The following is a 23,458-nucleotide window of genomic DNA, read 5'->3' on the forward strand; positions in this document are numbered from 1 at the left end:
GTTAACTGAGTGTTCAATAAACTCCACGCCTCAGGATCACACCCCTTAAACTGCTTAATTAGATTTTGTACCAGGAGCTGGAAATGGAGCTGCCTGGTTTCACTTCCCATCTCACTTCCCCCTCCGAGCACAGTGACAAACTAACCAAGGGCTGAGCAGATTTCTTGACATTTTGCACAAAATGGAGCTGCTGGAACAGCTGGAAGGGTCTGACATGTTTGTAAGTGCTCCTCAATCAGCTTTCCTGCAGCCAGTCTCCCTGAGCCCAGACTTTGGACACCCAGCCCAGCAAAGCACTTAAACCACTGCTCAGCCTGGCTTAAGCTGTTCCAAGAGCTCTGCTGAACCCCACCTTCCCACATTTGTACCCTCAGCAATTACAGGGGGGTTGTTTCACAGAATCCCAGGATGGTTTGGGTTGGGAGGCACCTTAAAGCCCATCCAGTCCCACCCCAAGGACTTTAAGGTGCCTTCCTACCCAGACTAGTCTGTGATTCCAAGGAAAATGATGCCAGGGGTGGGCTGCAAGAGGTCACCTCATCCAGCCCCCCAAAGCAGCTGCAGCCAGAGGTGAGTCTGTCCCCAGCCAGGCTGTCCCAGCCTCCTCCTGGCAGCCCAGGAGGCTCCAAGGCTCTGGGCACTCTCCTCCTCTTTCCACTTGTGGACCCTCATCCCAAACTCCAGCAGAACAGAGAGTCCTGACAACGCACAGAACGTTTTAAAATAGAGCCTTCCAAAAAAAGCAACACAGCAGAAGGGGCACTAAATCACCCCCCCAGTTTGTTCCAGTGTCATTTACCCAGTGGGTGGGTTATTTCCAGGGAAAGCTTCCAACAGTCAGGCCCTGCAACCACTTAAAACTTTATATTGGCAAAGGCAATCGACCTGCCAGCCCTGAGCCCCAGGTATTTAACAGCATTAACCACCCCATTATCTACTCCCTCACTTAGCATGGTTGCCGGGGTATCCACCTTTGTTGTGCTTGTGCTTCCAGCTCCATTAAGTGCTGCAGGAATCTGTGTCTGAGACGATGGAAAACACCAGGCTCCCAGGGCAGAGGCAAAAGGAACCTGGATTATATTTAACTCACTTACAGATTTGTCATTTAAGCTGCTGAGGCCATTAATCTGCAGCCCTGATATGCCCATCATGTTAATTTTGGGTTCATTTAAGCTCCGTGGACACAAAAGAAGCGATTCCCAGCCTCTCCTTCCCGCTGTCACACGGATGCAGGGCAGAGCCGGGGCTGGAAGGCTGAGAGAGCAGCACCTCTCAACTCTGCTGCAATTTAACGGGGGGATAATTAAACTCACTCTCGTGGCATTAACTGGCTCCACGTGACACAGAATAAACTCTGAAAGGAGCTTTGCTTTGGAACAAAATAATTGTGAAAGCTTCACATGGGCTCTGAGAGCAGAACAGCCACGTCTGAGCTGATCCCTCCCACGGCATCCACGGGGATGGGGCAGCCACAGCTTCTCTGGGCAACCTGGGCCAGGACCTCCCACCCTCCCAGCCAGCAATTCCTTCCCAATCTCCCATCTCTCCCTGCCCTCTGGCAGTGGGAAGCCATTCCTGGTTGTCCTGTCCCTCCATCCCTTGTCCCCAGTCCCTCTCCAGCTCTCCTGGAGCCCCTTTAGGCCCTGCAAGGGGCTCTCAGCTCTCCCTGGAGCCTTCCCTTCTCCAGGGGAACCCCCCCAGCTCTCCCAGCCTTTCCTCCTTAATTCCAGGCCATGGAATCACGCCACAATTCAGCTCTCCCTCACTGGAGGCTGCAAACACCCATCAGAGTGAAGTGCCAGGAGCTTTTATTGAAATGAATCCTGTGATCACATGAAAACTTCTGTCCCTGTGAGGATCATTTTTTAATTACATTTAAAATCAGGTAATTGCCCACTTCGGTTGTTTGGGTTCTCCGGGGGCCACTCACAACAACAGTGATTATCCAACCTGGGGGTTCCATATGCAGCATTCCAGGCTGAGCCACAGAGGGGCACATTACACATCAGAATCCAGGGAGAGACTGGCACTCCTTTGCCAATTTGACATCCTAAAGTGATTGTCTGGGAGGTTTTAAAGGCAGAACAGGACGTGTGTGTTATGGTGGTGGAATAAAAGCTGATGCAGGTTGTTAGATGGGGTGAGGAAAAGGTAGTCAGGGAGAAACACATGGATCATAATCCAAGGCAAGAGACAGACCAGGCACAGGAAAAGCCCTCCCAGCCCATGGATCCCCCTGTGCCCGATGCCCACCTTGTCCCCCAGCCCAGAGCACTGAGTGCCACGGCCAGGCCTTCCTGGGACACCTCCAGGGCTGGGCACTCCAAACCTCCCTGGGCAGCCCCTGCCAAGGCCTCACCACCCTTTCCAGGCAGAAATTCCTCCTCCTGTCCCACCTGAGCCTCCCCTGGCACAGCTGGAGGCCGTTCCCTCTCCTCCTGTCCCTTGTTCCCTGGGAGCAGAGCCCGACCCCCCCCGGCTCCCCCCTCCTGTCAGGGGGTTGCAGAGCCAGAAGGTCCCCCCTGAGCCTCCTTTTCTCCAGGCTGAGCCCCCCCAGCTCCCTCAGCCCCTCCTGCTGCTCCAGCCCCTTCCCAGCCCCGTTCCCTTCCCTGCCCACGCTCCAGCCCCTCCGTGTCTTGGCCCTCAAGAGATCCTTCTATTTTACCAATGTTACCCCAGGAAACTCGGCCCTCACATGTGGAAGAGAATCTGAAAATCAAGTGCTGGGCTCTGAAATGGAGAGATCCCCTGGTCCCTGACACCTGCCCTGCTCCACTCACTGTATTCCAGGGCTTTCCATCCCTAATGGAGAGCTCCCTGCAGATGGAATTGGGCTGTGAGTGAAGAACCTCTGAGATATTTAGGGAAGCAATTCCTCCTGCTCCTAATCCTGCCAACACTGAGTTCAGATAAAAACCAAAACCCAGCAGTTTTTATTGGAAGGGATTTAGTGCCTGTGTTTAAAGGTTTCAATAAGGGAAAAGAAAAACCCAAACCCTGGCTCACGGCGGGAGCAGGGGATCCGTGCTGGGATTGTGGCTCAGGGCATTTTCAGGGAATAAAAGGAATTATCCCCTCCACAGTTCTCCAGGTGGGCTTTGCTACAGCATCACTGTGTCCAGGGAGAACAGGAACGAGCTGTGCCTGTTCCAGAGAACAGTTAAACAGGAGAGCTCACCTGCTTTAGAGCAGTGCAGACACTGAGGATCAGAACAGCACCGTGGCAGAATTCCTGCTCCCAGAACTGGCTGGCAGGCAGCAGGAGGGAGATCCACACATCCCTAAAATCCTGGAGACCAGCAGGGAATGTGATGACTCTAAATGTGCTCATAGATTAAAGAAGCACAAGGAGTAAACAGAGCAAGGCAGTGGAAACACCAGAAGTAAGGGAATTTTACAGGTGCTCAGCCTGCTGGGGGGCTTTGTGTCACAAGAAATTTAAATTTCTTTGTGTGTGTTTTTAGGGTTTCAGGGGGGTTTAAGCCTTCCTTTGGCATTGCCTCTGTTTGAAACCTAACCCAGCTGCAGCACTGCCTGCACACACTGGAAATGCTGCCAAGCCAGGATTTATCACCTCGCTCCCAAATCCTCCCCTCTGCTTCAGCCCAGCCCCAGAGCTGCCACACAACCATGGAATGGGGCAGGCTGGAAGGGCCCACAGTGGCCCATCTGCTGCCACCTCCCTGCTCCAGCAGGGCCACCCCAGAGCACAGGGATTGTGTCCAGAGGGCTCTGGAATATCCCCAGGGAGGAGATTCCCCCCTCTCTGGACAGCCTGTTAAATCTTTGTAGTCCACGAGCTAAAGACACAACCAAGGGAGCAGAACACATGACCTGGGAGGAGAAATGGTAGTTCTTCAACTCCAGACATGCAAGTGGCCCATCAAAACTCAACTATGGAAACGAAAATTTACCCTGCCAAAGGCTGGGATTGTTTTCTAATGAACTTAAGGACCCCAGCACAGGGAGGACATGGAGCTGCTGGAGACAGTCCAGGGAGGCACCAGGAGGATCAGAGGATGGAGCAGCTCTGCTGGGAGGAAAGGCTGAGAGAGCTGGGATTGTTCAGCCTGGAGAGGAGAAGCTTTGGGGTGACCTGATTGTGGCCTTCCAGGACCTGAAGGGGCTACAGGAAAGATGGAGAGAGACTGTGGACAAGGGATGGAGGGACAGGACACAGGGAATGGCTTCCCACTGCCAGAGGGCAGGGAGAGATGGGATATTGGGAAGGAATTCCTGGCTGGGAGGGTGGGGAGGCCCTGGCCCAGGTTGCCCAGAGAAGCTGTGGCTGCCCCTGGATCCCTGGAAGTGTCCAAGGCCAGGTTGGAGCAACCTGGGCTGGTGGAAGGTGTCCCTGCACATGGGATGGGTTTTGAGGTCCCTGCCAACCCAAACCAGTCTGGGATTTGATGACAGTTTTTGCTGTCTGGGCTCCTGGAATCAGCCCTGCAAGGACCCAGCAGTCCATCCATGCAGGGTGGTCCCACCTGGCTCCTCTCTGGGCTGGCAGGGAGGGGGTGATGGAGCCCAGGGGTCCCTGTGGGACAGGGGGGTGTTCAGTGCCCAGGGACCCCAGCTTGAGGCTGGCACAGCCCCTGCACCCACTGTAGGGTTTGCTTTTAAAAATCAATTGAGAGATAAATTTCACTGCAGAGCTGCTCCCCCTGATTGCTGCTTGCAGAAAAACATAAATAATTAATTGCATTAGAGAAATGTCACTCAGCCCCAGTTTTGCTTCACCTGAAGTGAAAAATGACCACTTGAAAGACAGAAAAATTGTCAGGCACTAAATCTTTACTGAGTGCTGCTGTCTGTTCCCCTGCTTTCACAGAACCACTGCAATGTAAGCAGGGAGTTCTCTTTGGAGACTCTCAGCCATCCTGATTTATCCATGGGGGGAGGATGTTATCCCAGCCTGACCCTGCAAGAGGAGGAGGATGGCATCAAGTCCCTCATGGAATCAACAGCAAGGATGTCCTGGAAGACTCAGAGATCTTTGCCAAGACTGAGCTCCTCCAGAACAACTTCATTTTTAAAGGACACATAAAACCTTCCTGCTTGTGGCACAGAGAGAGCACCGAGCCACGAGGGGACACGGGAGGTTTGGGGGGTAAGGCAGGATCTCATCCCCATCTCCAAGGGTTCTTTAGGATCATCCTAGACCAGCAGTGGTGGGATCAAGCAGATCTTCTCCCAGCCCTTCTCAGCAGAAGGACACAAGCAGAAATGTTCCCAGGGCTGGAGAGTCAAGTTGCAGTTTCCCATTTGCCAGACCCTGCTTTGCTGTGTCACCCCCGGGGAGGGACACACTGACAGGGTTTCCTACCCCAGCAAACCAACAGAAAATGGAGTTTTACACACAGTTTGCAGATTTCAGCTCAAAGAAGGCTGGATATAAAATGAGTTTGTTAATCTGATGCTCCAAGAGCCTTTTGTCTCATTGGAGCAGCAGCAGGAGGGTTTTAAAAGGGAAGAGCTCAGGGATGGACTGACTGTTGCAGTTCATTTTTGGGCTGGAGGAAGAGCTGGCAAACTTGAAAGAGGATAATTCTGAGTAATGATGCTGTGCAAGAGACACCACGAGTGCCAAGGATCTGCCCCCACCTGTAAACACGGGGTGGCTTCAGCTACAGCCTCCAAGGTCATTTATTCCCATCACCTCTCCAGAGATATCCCAGGGGGGAATCATTGTTGTACAACAGGAATAAAACCCAGTATTAAACTGCAGGGAAAGGCTTCTTACCCTCACCAATACACTTCAGAAAAGTGCTTTTAACTGGATACAGTTTCAAATGGGAATCTTTATTCATCTGTCCGTTTTCAAAGCAACTTGTGACTTCACTCTGTGGAAGTCACACCCCATTCCAAATGCTTGAGGACAACAGGAACAAGCAGCAGTTGCCTCTGCTGCCCTTGTGCCTCAAACCAGGTTCATCTCAGGGTGATATTTAACCCAGGATGGCATCACCCCTTGTGTGACCCTGATAAATGGGGCTCCTCGTCTGCTCAATCTGCACAGGAATTAAAACCTCCAGAATATCTGCACTGCCACAAATAAATTACAGGTCTGCTTGAACGAGTCTGAAATCTCCCTCTGACAGCTGCTGAAGGAATAAATAAGCCCTGGAGCTTTGCAGGGAGATGAACAGCCCCGTTCTCACCATCGTAGCTCACCGAGCAAACCCAGCAGGGCCCGTCCTGCCCAAAGGGGTGCCAGGAGTGTCTTAAGCAAGCCTGGCTCAGCTGGGTGCCAGGGGGGCAGGATGTACCTCAGGGGGTCTGGATGTGATTTACAGATCCCAGAGGAGCATCCTTGGGCAGTTCCCCTGGTGCCAAAGCCTCTGGGTGTCAGCTCAGGGGGCGGAGCAGCACCATGGATCACACAGCCCTGGCATCGGAGCCCACCGTGGGGATGCAGGACTGAGCCATCCCAGTGAGCCCCTGGCATTCTGCAGGGCACCTTTCCTGGGAAACACACCCCAGAACAGGGACCACTCTGTCTTCATCTCCCTCCCTCCACCATGAGACAGAAACAAAAGCGGACACAGCAACTCCCTTCCCGGCCTCCTTTGGGTTTGGGGAAGGCCAGATTGCCCAAAGGGATCCGTATTTCATGGCACAAGAAGAAGCAAGGCAGGGCACCTACTGGGATAATGCTGGGTTTCCCCCTGTGCTGGCTGGAGCAGGAACAAGGGTTGGTTCCAGGGACTGCAGACCCTCAGTAACACACGGGACTCATCGGGACTATGAGGGCTGGGGGGATCTAAGAATGATTTCTGGATAAACCAGCAATTCCATCATCACCTTCCCTGTCCTGGGTATCCAGCTGGTCCTTTCTCTCTCTTCCATCTCTGAACAGCTTCTGAGCAGCCAAACCCAACCTTTAGTTTCTGTGAGGAACCAGCCCACAGTGTGCTAACAAAGCAAGGCTCCCCTTCCACAGCAAATAACATCACATTTCATATTTCACTGGCAATAAAAGCAATTTCCCTGAAGGGCTGATTTCCACCAAACCTGGCACTTGTGGCATTTGATAACTCAGTTGCCTTTTATTTCTGGTTTTGAGACATCAAGTGGCAAAAGGGGAAATAAAAATGGCAGGAAAGAAAAACTATTCTGAGGACGTAACAGTCCATTAAGCAAAATTTTAAACCAACCTGTCTCTGGCTCTCTGTGGCTCAAATGCAATCCTGCTCCTGCCCTCCAGGCTGTTATTAACGCTGGTGTAATGAGTAACTAAAATAAAACTCAAGTGAATAAATATGCTCAAAGGCACTTGGTTATTTCTGCAATTAGAGACAAAGTGCCACGGGAGAGCTGAAAGCTTTTGGGAAATCACATCCAAGGAAACACTTGCCATGACTGCAGTAATCCTTGGGCTGCTCTTGGTGGGAGACTCCCAGTCCTCCCAGTGCTGTCCCTGTCCCTCCTGGGTGCCCAGGGTTTGTTCCAGAGCAGAGCTCACTGTGTGAGTTGAGCCCTCCCTGCCCACAGGGCACCGTGCCCAGCACTGCAGGTAACGATCACATTAACTCAGTAATTATTTATCCCAGCAAAACTCCAAGGGGATTTATTCTTGGAAGAGACACAGCAGAAAAAAGGGAAAAAGGAATAGGCAGGCAAGGTTTAGAATCCCTCATGTTCCCTGTGCCTGGCTAACAGGCTTTGGGAAAGCACCAGACAGTAAATGCCATTTATTCTGACTTTAATAATCCTTCTGAGGCTCTTAGGCCTGACATTTCCGAGCGAGCCAGGGAAACACGGATGGAACAAAGCAGAGGGAGGAAGCCAGAACGTCCCACTGAGAGAGCAGTTATCCATGAGCAGGGACAGCTGAGTGTGCCTCTGCATAGCCCTGCAGCTGGTATTATTTGGCTGTTCCCTGAACAGCCGGGGTGAGGAGAAGCACCCCAGGCATGGCAGGCACAGCAGGGACCGACCCAGGGCGGTCTGTGAGCAGCTTGGGCAAACAGACTGAGAATTCCAGGGAATTGTGACAACTGGCAAACGGATTTGAACAAAAAAATCCTTCAATTTATGACCAAGAAGAGCCCAGTATTTCATGGAGCAGGGCATGCTGCAGAAGGACAGGCTGGGGAGAAAATGGGAGAGCAGGAGCTCCCCGGAGAGGGGCTGGACTTACAAGGGATTGCAAGGGAATTCCAGTGGCAGCAATTCCCAGTCTTTAGGGAAAAGGGGAAATGGGCCCTGGGCCCATGGGTGGCTTTAACCACCTCAGTGCTGACAGATGGGCACTGTCATAGAACAGAATCCCAGAGTGGGTTGGGTTGGAGGGGACCTGAAAGACCCTCTTGTTCCACTGCCATGGGCAGGGACACCTTCCACTGTCCCAGGTTGCTCCAAACCCCATCCAGCCTGGCCTTGGACACTTCCAGGGATCCAGGGGCAGCCACAGCTTCTCTGGGCAACCTGTGCCAGGGCCTCGCCGTGGCTGATGTGAGTGCTGGAGGGCATTCCCAGCAGGCATTACAGACATTTCAGATGCCAGTGATGAATGGATGAGCAGGGGAGGTGCTGTGGGACCTGCTGCTCACCCAAGGAGGACAGTTGCTGGGTGACACAGCCTTGGACACAGTGGCCATGAGAGAATGTGGAGCTCGAGGCACCCAGAGGACAAGCAAGATAAACGGTACAAATACAACTGTGGGCTTCAGAAGGAAATCACTGCAGCCCCTTCATGGACCTCACTGGCAGCATCTGCTGAAGATACGTCCCTAGGGGGGTGAAGGGGCCCAGGAGAGCTGGGTAATGGCCAAGGACAGCCCCCTCAAAGAGGAGAATGGCTCATTCCAGTGCACTGATCACACAAGTCCATGGGGCTCTCTTGGGCTGCAGCAGTTCCAGCAGCTCCACACAAGTGTTCCTCAACCACTGAGGGCTCTGTCCAGCTTTGGGTCCCTTGCACACGAAGGACAAATGTGCTCCAAGTTTACTGTTAGCTCTCTGACTTCTTTGTCTGTCTGTCCTGCAGGCTGACAGAAATCCTGTGGCTGGATCTCTCCCTAAATCAAGGCAACTGAGAAGAACCAATGTTTTTAACACTCCTCTTTCAGTCCGTACCCACCGAGGATGATCCTGTGGCTACAGATGAAAACCATGGACTGGGTTTTCCACTTTGGACACATCTCCTGAGCAAGAAACTCCTTTATATTTTAATAGTGAAACTCCTCAAGAACCCCTGTTTCCAGGTAAACTCTGCCAGGATGTTTGGCAGCATCAAAAAGACCTTCAAATAGACTATTTAGCAAATAGCCTTGTCTGTGAGAGCTGAGAGACTCGGCAACGCTCCGCAATTTATGTCCTGCTTTTCTTAGGGGAGGTGATAAATCAAAGCAGGGATTTTACCTGGAGATACAGAGAGAGAAGGTGCTCTCTGCTCTGCACCTTCATTATTTGTGTGCAGCTTCAAAGCACAGAGCTGGCTGAGAGCTCCGAGAGGGACAGATAATGATGCCCCGTAATCAGCAGCGTAATCAGGAGATGGCTGTGTTACATTCCTCTCCTGGAATATTAATGGAGTGAGGACACTGCAGACTGATGTGCAACCAGGGTTTCAAACCCTTCCAAATGGCTCCCTAGTCCGTTCCTCCTGCTGCTGTGCTGCTCTGCTCTCAGGGCTGAGGGGAGGAGGAGGAAGGCATTCTGGTGAGGAGCAGTGCAGGCTGCACCTCCTGCTGCACCTCCTGCTCCCACAGCACAGACAAAACACACTGTGTGCTAAAAACCAGCCTGGGTTTGGCCTCTGGGACTGAGCCTGCACTCACTCAGCCTTTAGGCTGCCCTGACAGATGTCCCCAAGTGCCACATCCACAGGGCTTTGAAACCCCTCTGGGGTGGGGGCTCCAAACCTCCCTGGGCAGCCCCTGCCAAGGCCTCACCACCCTTTCCAGGCAGAAATTCCTCCTCCTGTCCCACCTGAGCCTCCCCTGGCACAGCTGGAGGCCGTTCCCTCTCCTCCTGTCCCTTGTTCCCTGGGAGCAGAGCCCGACCCCCCCCGGCTCCCCCCTCCTGTCAGGGGGTTGCAGAGCCAGAAGGTCCCCCCTGAGCCTCCTTTTCTCCAGGCTGAGCCCCCCCAGCTCCCTCAGCTGCTCCTGCTGCTCCGGAGGAGGGATTTGGGGACAAATTTCCAGTCACTGTTTCTGCTGGGAAGCACATACAGAGAAAGAATTCTTGGCTGGAAGGGTGGAGAGGCCCTGGCCCAGGTTGCCCAGAGAAGCTGTGGCTGCCCCTGGATCCCTGCAAGTGTCCAAGGCCAGGTTGGAGCAACCTGGGCTGGTGGAAGGTGTCCCTGCCCATGGCAGGGGGGGGCACTGGATGGGCTTCAAAGTCTCTTCCAACCTAAACCATTCTGGGAGTTTATGAATTCCAACCCCTGCCACAGACTTTAAGGCATGAGGTGAAACAAGTGGAGCAGAGCATCTGTCAGAACCCACCACGCTGCACTTTGGACACCCAGCTGAGGAGAACACCCATGGCCTGGGCTCATCCTAAATTCCAGTCCTTAGCAGGACGAACACTGGAACGTTCCCTCCCCAGGCAGAAAAGGCTGGGAAGTCTATTCCATGGCTGGGAAGTCTATTCAGCAGGAGGTCTATTCCATGGCTGGGAAGTCTATTCAGCAGGAGGTCTATTCCATGGCTGGGAAGTCTATTCAGCAGGAAGTCTGTTCCATGGCATATCCTGCCCGGGGAAAGCGTTTGCATCAGGACCCGCACGAGGAGCCAACACGGCTCATCCCGCCCCCCCTGCGGTGCTCATGCAAGGCAGGAAACACGATTTAAACAGGTGTTCCAAGGCTGCCGTGTCGCTGTTCCCGGTTATTCCCGCGGCTGGGAGCAGGGATGAAATCCAGGCTGGGCCCGCCACCTGCTGCTCCCGGTGGCAATTACAGGGAGCAGCGATGGGAAGCCCTGGGCTGCTCCACCTGCCTCCCAGGGAAGGGGCACCTGGAACGGGGCTGCTGGCACTGCCACCGGCAGAACTGGATGGAGAAAACGGCCTGAGCCCTGTTCCACACAGGAATGACGGGATAATAACCCTGCTCCGGTGCAGTCCTGTGAGAGGACACAAACCAGCTGCTCCTCGTTCCATTCGGGAAGGAGGAAATGGCAGGGACACCTTCCACCAGCCCAGGTTGCTCCAAGCCCCATCCATCCTGGCCTTGGACACTTCCAGGGATCCAGGGGCAGCCACAGCTTCTCTGGGCAACCTGGGCCAGGGCCTCCCCACCCTCCCAGCCAGGAATTCCTTCCCAACATCCCATGCAGCCCTGCCCTCTGGCAGTGGGAAGCCATTCCCATGTCCATGGTGTCCCCAGGTCTCCAAATCCCAGAGTGGGATTTGCCAGGGAAGCTTCACATCCCTGTGAAGGGAAACACTTCAGCATCACCCCGAGTGCCTTTGGGGTGACAGTGACATCCTGAGGATTCCACTGATTCTTTACTTCCACATTTCCAGTTCCTTCCCTGCAGTGACAGTGAGCTCTGTGCCGTGACTGCAGAGCTGGGATGTGACCCCAGGGCTCCTGTTACACACATTCCAGAGGCCCTGGAGTTGGGAAGTCTGCACCAGGTGAGGTCTCAGGGCTGTCCCACACCTCCCCACTCTCAGCCTCCCAAAGAGTTCAGCAGCAGGCAGGGCAGCCAGAACTCCCTGCAGGGAGCAGCCCTGGGCACGGCCATTGGCACCACCGGGTCTGAGGGACAGGAAGCAGCAGCCAGCCAAGAGGGCAGAGCCAGCATCTGGAGCCATTCAATCTGGAGTTAACCACATAAATTATGTAATGAGAGAAGATGAACTGAATTAGTGTTTCAGCAGGGAGAGCGTGACCGGAGCCTGTGCCCGGAGCTCAGTGCTGACACTGCCCAAAACACCTCCTGTGGAGCATTTGGCCAAGAAGTACTGCAGGCTCCAGAGAAGAAGACCTGAGGGCTGCAGCACTTGCTCTTGCCCCCCAGGGAAGCTGCTGGAATACCTGCTGGCACTGGTGACACCGGAGCCAGCCCCAGCTCCGAGCTCAGCGTGTGCCGGCTCACGGCTGACCTTGGGCTCCGCTGGAGGAAATGAAGGTGCCGCAGGAGCAGCCAAGTGGAAAACTGAAACTACCATTTTCCAAAGATATTCAAGGTAAAAAAGCCTCAGGGACAATCTTTTGTCAGTTCCTGAGACTTGATTAACTGCCTTAATGCCACATGATTAATGGCTTTCAGAGGCCCAGTCTCCATGCACGTGGTGTGACTGGAGTGTCTCCCTTCTCCAAACCCCCACAAGCTGCTCCAGAGCCACGGCCCCAGTGACCCTGAGGGACCTCACAGCCTTCCTCAGGCTGCATCCTCCTCCTCCCAGCCCAGACAGGGGGATGCAGCAGGGAGCACACTGCACATCAACCCGGGCCCTCAGACAAGAGAGACACGAAGGGGTTGGAGCATGTCCAGGGAAGGGAAGGGAGCTGGGAAGGGGCTGGAGCAGCAGGAGCAGCTGAGGGAGCTGGGGGGGCTCAGCCTGGAGCAAAGGAGGCTCAGGGGGGACCTTCTGGCTCTGCAACCCCCTGACAGGAGGGGGGAGCCGGGGGGGGTCGGGCTCTGCTCCCAGGGAACAAGGGACAGGAGGAGAGGGAACGGCTCCAGCTGTGCCAGGGGAGGCTCAGGTGGGACAGGAGGAGGAATTTCTGCCTGGAAAGGGTGGTGAGGCCTTGGCAGGGGCTGCCCAGGCAGGTTTGGAGTGCCCAGCCCTGGAGGTGTCCCAGGAAGGCCTGGCTGTGGCACTCAGTGCTCTGGGCTGGGGGACAAGGGGGGCATCGGGCACAGGGGGGACTCTTCCAAACCTCAGTGATTCCATGAGTCTGTGACACCTACACAAGAGATCTGTGACACAGAGCAGAACAAGTGGTGGGAAGAACATTAAAGAAAAGGAAAAGGAAAAGCCTCTAAAAAGTTAACAAAACTGCTGAAGAGTCAGCAGGACCCTGCTGAGTATGGTGCTGACCATGGGAGCAACAATCCGAACAATTCCACTCTCTCCAGGGATCACTGGTGGATGCTCCCCAGGACCAGCAGTGACAGGAAGCCCAAAGAGATCATTTCAGCCCTGGAACCTAAAGCAGTGGCCAAACTGCAAATGGGAAGAGAGGACCAGGAGAAGAAAGAAGCAAGCACTGGCCTCGTCCCCTCGTAGGACTGGCTGTGTCAGCACATGTTCTCCAGATGGATAATCCCTGTTTCACAGCTCATGGCAACTCTGGGGGTGCTGAACACTTGGATTAATTGTCACAAACAAGACCAAATGCCTGTATCCCATGAGCAGGAGGTGGTTAAGCACACGTGCTCCACACAGGCCTTACACAAGCCAGCAGTGAAGCTCGGGGAGTGAATCATTAATCACTCGTCAGTGGTTAAACCAGTGCAGCCTCCAGGAAAAATTCACAGCCTTTTCTGCAGCCCTGCATCAAAAATTCCTCCTGTTCCTGCCCTTGTTGATAGAATGCAAGAACTGTGCATCTCAGGGATCTATAAATAAACTTCCAAGGCTGACTTGCTGCTCCTGTACTGAATGGTAGGAAATTGCATCCTGGAGTTGCTGGGACAGGCAGGGACCCAGAGGAGCTGGTGTGGAGGGAATTTGGGATGGTCCCTCTTGTACCCCTCACCAGGCTCCCTTTCTCAAAGGCACCGGGAAACAGGATTAGTGCCCCTGGATCCCCCTGTGGCAGGATGTGTGTGGGAAATGCACACTCAGGTATCTGCATTACAGGGCTCTTGCAGCAATAAACTGCTCATTACATGGTGCCATTGCCAAAATCATTCCTCTTTTCCCAGAGGAATGGAGCTCATGGAGATGGCAATGCCTGTCCATTCCCAGCTTGGAGTTCTCCCAGGTTTTTAGGATCTTTGCTCTATGGGGAGTTTTAGTGCCAGCCCAAACTCAAGTCATTTTACAATACATATTTATTTCCCTGCTTCTTAACAGAACAATTTGGAAACCTCCCAAACCCTTCAAACAACAAAAGTACTTTTCCTTTATGGCACAAGAACAGGCTCTTGCCTTTCTTTTCCCAGGGAGAGCAGCCAGCAAGGGCAGCCCCCCAGCTTGCACAGGGATGGATTTTTCCCTTAAAAACTTCAGCAGTTTGGCATTTCCAAGCTGTCACTGCCACAGCACTGCCTGTTAATTACATTAATGATTCCTTCAACGAGGGCAGCAGAAATGGAATATCAGGTAGAAATGACTTTGTCTCCCAGAGAGTGGGCAAATAAAACCTGGCTGATCTTACTGTCACTTCATGGCATGAGGTGGTGAGAGATCCCTCAGCAATGTGACTTAGCACTGACAGGGAGCACTGCATTCTTTCTTCCTTTGATTTTTACCATGGCCAAGGCTGTAGGAAGACTCCAGAAGGCCCAGCTGGGAATACAGGGGCTGGAGAAGCACCAGTGGCACTTCCAGAGGGAAGAGTCACCTCCTTGCTCCCCCCTCCCTCCCCACACCACAAGAACACCTGTGTCACTCCCTAAGAACTGGTTTTACAGCTCTTTCCCAGTCTTAAGGGGCAAACACCCTGATGATCTACAAATGATCATCCTGCACATGATTTGGGCAGGGAGAATACACTGAGATGAGACCATAAGGATGAAACAATCTCCTCACCCTGCCAGATGTCACTCTGGATAAAGACCTTGGAAGAGGAAGTGTCATTAGTGCAGCTCAGGAGATGTTGTTTTTGCAGGAGCAGGGAATACACTTCAGGGAAGGATGGTTTTCCCTGCTGAGGGAAGAACTGCCAAGAGATCCTGTGGAAATTCCCATCAGTGCCTTCCTGTTTGGTTTTGCAAGGGCCCTGTTCCCTCAGGAGTGGTGCCTGGCCTGGCATGTTCAAACACCCAGTTCCACCCCAGCAGCCCAGGGGGGACACCAGCAGGCAGGGACCTGTCCCAGGATCCCTATCCCACTCCAGAGCATGGCAGCTGTCACACAGGGAGGGCTCAGCTCCCAGCTCTGGGAACACACAGCCAGTCCTGCCTGCATCCCACATTTCAGGGCTGGGGAGAGAACTAATGGCACATTCCTGCTCCCTCAGCTCTGCTCCCCCTGCTCTCCACGTTCACAGGGAACACTGCAAGTGAAAGCTCAGCTAAATGGAGATTTCAGGGGGTTGCAAAGCAAGAATTCCAGGGAAAAGCACAGAGCATGAAGCTGCAATGCCCTGAAATCCTTCCAGCTGCAGAGGCAGGGAGCTGTCTGCCCAGTTTAACCCACAAACCCTGAGGAAAGAGGCCTTCCAGGGGATGCTCTGCTCGGCAGGCAAACACAGACCGGACCCATCAGCACCTGGATCCACCAAAGGAGAGCTCCTGCCTGGATGGGGCCAGGAGGGATCCCTGGGAGGGGCTCCAAGGGCAGCACCAGGCCAGGCAGGGGCGTTGCTGACAGGGAAGGGCTTGGCTCTGTTGCACCAGAGCCCTCCAGAGAATACAAGCACTCACAGGAAGCATCATCTGCCACTTCCCGACACAGAACCCTTCCCCTCTGCACCCTCTGAAAGGCTAAAATTTCACAGTCTCCTTTTACACCCGGTGCTAATTCTTCAAAAAGAAGCCAGAGAATATTCCAGTAACCTTCTCTAGTTGGTCTAATATTCAAATTCTGTTCTTGATTATCTGCCCATAGGCAGTGCTGACTTTCATAGAATCCCAGACTGGTTTGGGTTGGAATCATTCAGGTTGGAAAAGCCCTCTGACACCATGGAGCCCAACCATCCCCAGCACTGCCAAGGCCACCCATGTCCCCAAGTGCCACATCCACAAGGATTTTAAATCCCCTCAGGGAAGGAGACTCCACCCCTGCCCTGGGCAGCCTCTCCCAACACTGGAGCTCCCTCTGGCTGGGAGCAGGAAAAAGGAGGAAGGATATTTCTGTGGTGCTACTGCTGCTTTTGGAAATTTAATAACAATGTTAGAAAACAATTAAAGAATGTTTTCATCAACTTCAAACAGACAACAGATGTTGGGTTTAATAAAAATGAGTTATGAAAGCAAAGGGAGTAACAAGAATTAATTAGAGAATGCTGAGCAAAGTCCAGAAATCTGACATTTCCTCACAACTAATTTATAGGTCTGTGTTTCCTCAGGAGAGGTGGATACTCTTTCTTTACTTAGTTTTAATAATCACAGAATCCCAGACTGGTTTGGGTGGGAAGGGACCTTAAAGCCCATCCAGTCCCACCCCTGCCATGGGCAGGGACACCTTCCACTAGCCCAGGTTGCTCCAAGCCCCATCCAGCCTGGCCTGGAACATTCCAGAAGACAGGATCACACTGGTGTCAGCACCACAGAAGGCACAGATCACCGGTTCTGTATTTCAGTAGTGTAATATCAGACAAAGTCACTGCTCCAGCTCCCAGGGGCATCTCTTCCTGAAGTTCTTTAGCAACACAAGTGTCAGAATTATCTCCTCCAGCACAGTAATCCCCAGGCACTAACAGGAAGAAGGATCAGTAACAGGGATCACTGGAATCACAGGCTCTGCCCAAATTCTGCATAAGGAACAGTTAAATGGACTGAGTTCCCCAAAACATGAGGGTTCTAAAGACCTGACCATTTCCCCTGTTCCCCCAGGGCACTGTGGCACTGACAGGACTGAGGGACCCTCAGCAGGAATGCTCCTCTTCCCGGGTGGAACTGCCCCCCCCCAGTGCCCTGCCAGACCCTCCCAGCGCCCTGCCAGACCCTCCCAGCCTAACTGGTGCTACTGGGGCAGCAAGGGGTGCCTGGGACTGGCCCTCTCCCGGTCAGGACAGCGCCCACGGCTCTGGAATGCAGCCATCCAAAGGGACGGAGTAGCCATAGCAACCCACAGTGCCATCTGCCTTCCTTCTCCCTGCATTAGTGCTCTCCTCTCAGCTCCTGATTTTCCAGCAGCCTGTGTAATTCCCAGGCCCAGGGAGCTCCAGCCAGCTGGGATGTCAACACTCTCGGAAAATAATTTTATTAACAGGCTTTATTCTCCTTGTCTCGGAAGTGCTGCAGTTAAATCAGATTTTATCTAAACAGGAGAGATGGAAAGGAAGGAGATGCCACCAGTGCTTAGTCTCGCTGGATAGAAAGCTGGTGCAGCCATAAAACTGCAGTTAGACTATAAAAACTGTACAACTGACAATAACTTTCACCATGAATGGATGGATGAACCTCACCCTCACAAAAGAATGGGCAGAATCGGCCTCCTACAGAATCTTAATGACTTGGTTATTTTTTATTTATTATTCCTGTTCAAATGTGAGGAAGAGGAAGAGTGAAGGAAGGAATGCATTTGAAATTTATAACAACATCTACTCCCAGTCACGCTGCACTGGAGCTCTGCTGGGAGAGCACTACATTGGGAAACTTGGAATCCCAGGATCTGTGAGGCTGGCAAAGCCCTCCCAGCCCATGGATCCCCCTGTGCCCGATGCCCACCTTGTCCCCCAGCCCAGAGCACTGAGTGCCACGGCCAGGCCTTCCTGGGACACCTCCAGGGCTGGGCACTCCAAACCTCCCTGGGCAGCCCCTGCCAAGGCCTCACCACCCTTTCCAGGAGGAAATTCCTCCTCCTGTCCCACCTGAGCCTCCCCTGGCACAGCTGGAGGCCGTTCCCTCTCCTCCTGTCCCTTGTTCCCTGGGAGCAGAGCCCGACCCCCCCCGGCTCCCCCCTCCTGTCAGGGGGTTGCAGAGCCAGAAGGTCCCCCCTCAGCCTCCTTTTCTCCAGGATGAGCCCCCCCAGCTCCCTCAGCCCCTCCCCACCATCTCCTCAGCGGGGTCATGAATTAGGTGAAACCTCCCAAGTCTTGCTGGCTTTAGAGGAACAGAAGTCTGACACTTCCTTAAACTGTAGCATAAGGAGAAAGGTGAATTTCTCCCACTCCAGATTCACCCCACTGGTGTCCCTGACAGGATGGTGGCTGCTACGTGTGGAATTTTAATCCCCTCAGACACTTCCTTACTGACAGAACCAACAGCAAACCAACTCTGTGGCTCTGGAACCCCATAAGCCCAAATGCAAAGGCATTGAAATCACCTCCACATCGCTGCCTCATGCAAAGGAACTTGCCCAAGAGCACATTAATGCAGAAGCCCTGTTTGCAGGGTCTCCTTGCAGGAATGGGAGCCTGTGCTCCCTCCCTTCCCCTGGAATTAGTATGCCGTGGTGAGGATCAAGGCCATTTGCACGAATATAAAATATTCAATTAAGAAGGCTCTGGAATATTTAATCATGACATTGAAATGCTAAGGAGTGCATTAACATTTATTATTCCCTATAAAGGATGGATCTCCAGTGCTCTGCCAGCCACTGTTCCATAACAGCCCTTTGGAGCTCCGTGTGGGTTTTTGGTCTCCTTCCTAAACCAATGCTAAAAGGCAGCATTAATGCAGATTAGGTTTAACCTCATAACCACTGCAGAAACACTCCAAGAGAGAATGGAATTACCAGCTCGTGGCTTAAACAACTGAGGCAAACTGGGTTTATTCCTATTTCAAATTAGCAGAGCTGAGGTGGCAGGGAATTACACAGGGAGTCTTTCCAGCAGTGGCTTAGGCCACAGTGAAGAGAAAAGGCAGGAGAAACACAGGACTCTGCCCAAAGCTCTGCCCTGGTTTGCCCTTTTTTGGATCAGGGGCTTGTTCAAACACACGAGTTTTGATACATTTGTGACTTCTGAGGCGATTTCTCTTCCATGACTGGAGCTGCTGCAATACAACCCTGCCAGGAGCAGCAACACTCAGATTCTGTAACTCAGCCCTAATTATGAGCCACAAGGATTTTTAAACTCCTTTGTTCTCTTGCATAACTCCTTGCCAAATCCTGGGACAGGTTATGACACTGGGAAGCCACTTCACATCCCAGGGAAATGACTCTGTGTTGTGGTTTATCCTCATCCTGAATCCAAAGCACAGCCCTGCAGCAGCTCCTGGGAGGAAAATTAGCTGTATCCCAGCCAAACCCAGGACACTCCATACTCCCAGTGTGCTGCTTCCTAAAAACAGGAATAACAAATCTGTCTCCCAAACAAAAATCAGACATGCTGCCTTGCAATCAGTGGAGGTTACTCAAAGGGATCACTTATGAAATACACTCAAAATGTAAGAAAAGTGACAGAGACAAGTAAAAATAAATCCTTCCCAAGAAGGTAAAGGACAACAAGGATGTTGTAAAAGAATAATAATGGGGAAATTATTTTAATAGCTCAGATCTGTTATTGGGAAGGAATGCAGTAACTTTTAGTATTAGAGAATGCATAAAATATCCATCCTTTGTGCTTGTGAAGATGCCGAGTAGGATCTTCATTTTTGATGGTAGCAACAAGATATTTCCCAGTCAACAGTGACTGTTTAAGTAAGATTATGAACCACCCCCAACCTCAGCTAATCACAGAAAACTTTCAGGAAACTTTAAAGCCATTTTTGCGAGCTCCAGAATGTTTAATGTGCCAAACCAGACAGGCAACACGAGGCAGGCTGGGAGGGCTGGGGTTTGGGTGGCAGATTAATTACCAGGACATTGCAAAACTGATTGGATTTAATAAAAACTAGACCTCAACGCCCTACAGAAATATCCTGTGCCAGAATTGTAATTAATAACCAAGCTGGAAACTCTCATTCAAGCATCTGAGGGCGTGCAGGGAAAGGTGCTCACCGTGAGGGTGTGAAATTCCTCCTGCCCCTGTGCAAGCAAAGCTTCAGAGCCCAAATTCCAAGACAAACTGGTGCAGAAGCAGCAGTGCCAGGGCTCAGTGATTCCAGCTGGGACAGGTGTGACTGCCCTCCAGGGACACAAGGGACACGATCGTGGGGGAAAGGGCAGGGCCAGCACGAGATCCAGGGGTAGGAATTAGCCAGGGACACACTGACACTGAAACAAGAAGGCAGCAGCCAAGCACTAGAGGAAATAGTGAGGAATGCAATCCAACAGCAACAATATGGCAATGGGAAAGATAAGAAAGTAGTTTAAAAATGAGCTTATGGCAGCAGTGGGATAGGACTGAAAGCAGGTATTCAGGAATCCTTGATGTTCCTAAGGGATACTGCTCTTCACACCAGCTGAGGAAAGGAGCAAAGCCATTCCAGGGAGGAGGTAAGGCAGTTTTAGCACTGAGGTGACACTCACTGGAACAACTCCCTAAGAGCTGTGGTTGGTTCCTTAATCAGATCAAAAATCATTCATAGAATTATGGAATATCCTGAACTAGAAAGGACCCCAAGGACCATCCAGTCCAACCCCTGGCCCTGCCCAGGACAATCCCCCACCCCAACAATCCCCCCCTGTGCCCCAGAGGATCATCCAAACCCTGCTGGAGCTCTGGCAGCCTTGGGGCCGTGCCCACTGCCCTGGGGAGCCTGGGCAGTGCCAACCACCCTCTGGGGGAGGAACCTTGTCCTGAGATCCAACCTGACCCTGCCCTGTCCCAGCTCCAGCCCTTCCCTGGGTCCTGTCCCTGGGAAAGGCACTTCTGTGGCCCACATGGCACCAAAATTCCGACAGTGTGGCCAGAATGCTTCTCTCCCGTCTGGGGACCCGTGAGAGCGGGAGCAGCGGCGCTGCACCGTGTGTGTGCAGGAGGCTCAGCTTTCCAAAGGCAGGGAATGCTGGGCTCGGCTGGGCTCCACGCGGCTCGTTGTCCCGCAGCCTCGCCCGTGCTGGGAGAGCCGCAGCTGGGGCACAGCGAAGTGCTGGAGCCGTGAGCGCCGTGGATAACGCTGCTGTCACACGAGCGCTTCAGGAGGAGGCTGTGCTGGCCAGCGCCCGCTCCCGAGGCCGGGGAGCGGGAAGGGAGCTCCTGCCATCTCGTGGAGACCAGCGCTCTGCTCCACATCACACAGCCCGCACGGCACACGGGGCCCCTCCTTCCCCAGCACCCCCGGAACGCTTGTGAGCCAGCCCTTCCAGCGGGATGCAGCAGGAAACGCCCTCTCAGCGAGGAGCCCCCGGCAGTGCAGGTACCACAGGCGGCAGCGGGACAAGTGGGCGACCCGGCCACGGGGCTGAGAGGCCCGGGATGGGTTGGGTGGGAAGGGACTTAAAACCCACCCAGTTTCACCCCTGCCATGGGCAGGGACACCTCCCACCAGCCCGGGTTGCTCCAACCTGGCCTTGGGCACTCCCAGGGATCCAGGGGCAGCCACAGCTTCTCTGGACAACCTGGGCCAGGATGTGTCCAAAAACCTGTGGCTGTGGCACTCGAGGACACGGCTCAGGGGTGAACATGGTGCTGGTTGCTGGCTGGACTCGATGACCTCAGGGGTTAACACAGGCCATGGCATCCCAGCTGCCAGTCCATTATTCCATAGAATATCTCTCCAGTCATGAATAAAGTTCAAATAAAGGGCAAACCTTGCACAGCAAAACAAATTAGTTGCACGAAGACATTTGCATTCCCAGCAAAATGACTAAATAAGCAGGGGCAGGATGAATGCAAATGGATTCACTGCTGATACACTGAGAGCAAAACTCACGCCCCAAACAGTAAATGCCACGTCCCCACTGCTGAAAGCACAGCCTGCAGAGCCCTCCTCCAGCCCAGGGACCTGCAGCAAATATTAACAAATGGTATAAAAATTATTGTACCTGCTCATAAATCCTATGCTTTTCCAAACAAACAATATCCAAGCTCTCAAAGGTAACAAGGATTGTCCTCCCAGCTACGGGAGATCCCAAAGGTACCTCGGAAGTCACAGATCAAACTCATTTAGGCAGCAGCTCTTTCTGTTTGGAGAAGGTCACCCAGCTTGTTCGGCAAAAAATGTGCATTGTGACCTCTGTGACCAAAACCATCCCTCAGTCACATCCGAAAGAGTGAGACCAGAGCCCAAACTGGCATCAGCAATTTGCAGCAGGGAAAGGTTTAAACAAGTTTAACAAGGACTATTCTGCATTTTAAAGCCAGTAAGAAATGAGCCTGTACAGACCTGTATACGTATAAATATATGAAATGTGGTTTTCTTCCACCAACCCCAAACAAAAGAAGCATTAGGGGTGGGTTTTTTTCCAGCCATACAATTAATGGCTTTAAGATCTCAAAATCTGAAAGAAGGGCAAGCTCCAGACATTTATTCTTATGCCCCTATACTTACTATATGTATATATAATTTATGGGATTGCTTCATTGGCAGGATCTGTCAAAAGGGCCTCCCCAAAAAAGAAAAAAAGCTTAAATATTTCCATGAAAAAACATGGAAAAGCACAGACCCCTCAGCCAAACAGCATGCAAGTGCTGTTTTGGTGGGGGTTTTTTTCAGTTTTCCCACACACTTGTAGTGACCTGACTGAGGTTACTGGGCTTTACATGCTTCACCCAGACTTTTTGGCTTGTATTTCTGCAGCTGCTGCCCAAAGAACTTACACCAGCCAAGTCAGGAAAGTCCAGCAGCATGGATTGTGGAGTGCATCTCCACTGGGAGCTGAAGAGGGAAGAAGTGTGACAGAGGGCCTTGGAAAACCCTTTGTAATGCAACCATGATCTGTCCCATCATGAATCCCATTTTTCCAGGGAGATTCTGATTGGCATCAGCAGTTTCCCCAAACAGAACCATCAGGATGCCCAATTTCAGGTCCTTTCTGGCAATTCCTGAGATTAACATGGATACATCCCTAATAAAATACAATGGGTTTCCTCTTAAACCCACAGCACAACGAGCTGACTGGAGAAGGCTGACTTGGAGATGTGACCTGGAACCAAATTTGCACTTTATTGATTATCTAGTTGTCTCCAGGTGTAGCTGCTCTCCCCAGAACCAGCTCTGCTGGGCACACACAGCTGCTGCTCCAGCCACACACTCAACAAAAAACACATTAACTCTTGTTTCCTCAACAGCTTTCTCTGCTTAGTCTGGATTAGCCTTTTTTCCTCTATATAATCAACCTGATCTCTTCCTTTATGGAACAACAAAACAGCAAAAAAGCTTAAAAATTATACAAGAAATGTTATTTCTGGGGAAAAAAAAAAAAAAGAAGAGTTTTTCTGAGAGAAATAAGTTTAGATGGGATTTCGGAAGGAATTGCTGGCTGGGAGGGTGGGCAGGCCCTGGCCCAGGTTGCCCAGAGAAGCTGTGGCTGCTCCTGGATCCCTGGAAGTGTCCAAGGCCAGGTTGGAGGAACCTGGGATAGTGGGAGGTGTCCCTGCCCATGGCAGGGGGTGGAATGAGACCAGCTTTAAGGTCCCTTCCAATCCAAACCATTCTGGAGTTCTATGCAGGAAGCCCCACTGGCATCAGGTGGTACAGACAAGAGGGGACTTGCTTAGTCATGCTAAAAAAAATTATAGTAAGAATTCTACAACTGCCTAAATTACACCCACAAATCTCACACACATGCTTTGTCACCAGAAAAAAAAAGAATTACCACTCCCTTGACTTTCTGTGGATTCGTTTTTGCTCCTGAAAGGAAGCACTGTGGTGGCTGCTGCAAATAACTG

At 52.4% G+C, this 23,458-nt stretch overlaps 1 protein-coding gene across 2 annotated transcripts in view; it reads right to left on the bottom strand.

The window, feature by feature from the left end:
* The window catches only part of FANCM (FA complementation group M), a 137,364-nt gene that overhangs the window by 46,005 nt on the left and 67,901 nt on the right, over positions 1–23,458 (bottom strand). The window contains exon 24 of one of the 2 annotated variants that reach the window (XM_051772073.1): positions 11,187–11,230. The exons of the other annotated variant lie outside the window; for it this stretch is intronic. The gene's annotated coding sequence lies outside the window, so the exon portion shown is untranslated. Of the gene's footprint in view, positions 1–11,186; positions 11,231–23,458 lie in introns of those variants that run through there. 2 annotated transcript variants of the gene reach the window in all.

Source organism: Manacus candei, unplaced genomic scaffold (assembly GCF_025592945.1).
Source record: "Manacus candei isolate 608988 ecotype Guabito, Panama unplaced genomic scaffold, ASM2559294v1 h1tg000150l, whole genome shotgun sequence".
In the NCBI taxonomy this organism is placed as follows: domain Eukaryota; kingdom Metazoa; phylum Chordata; class Aves; order Passeriformes; family Pipridae; genus Manacus; species Manacus candei.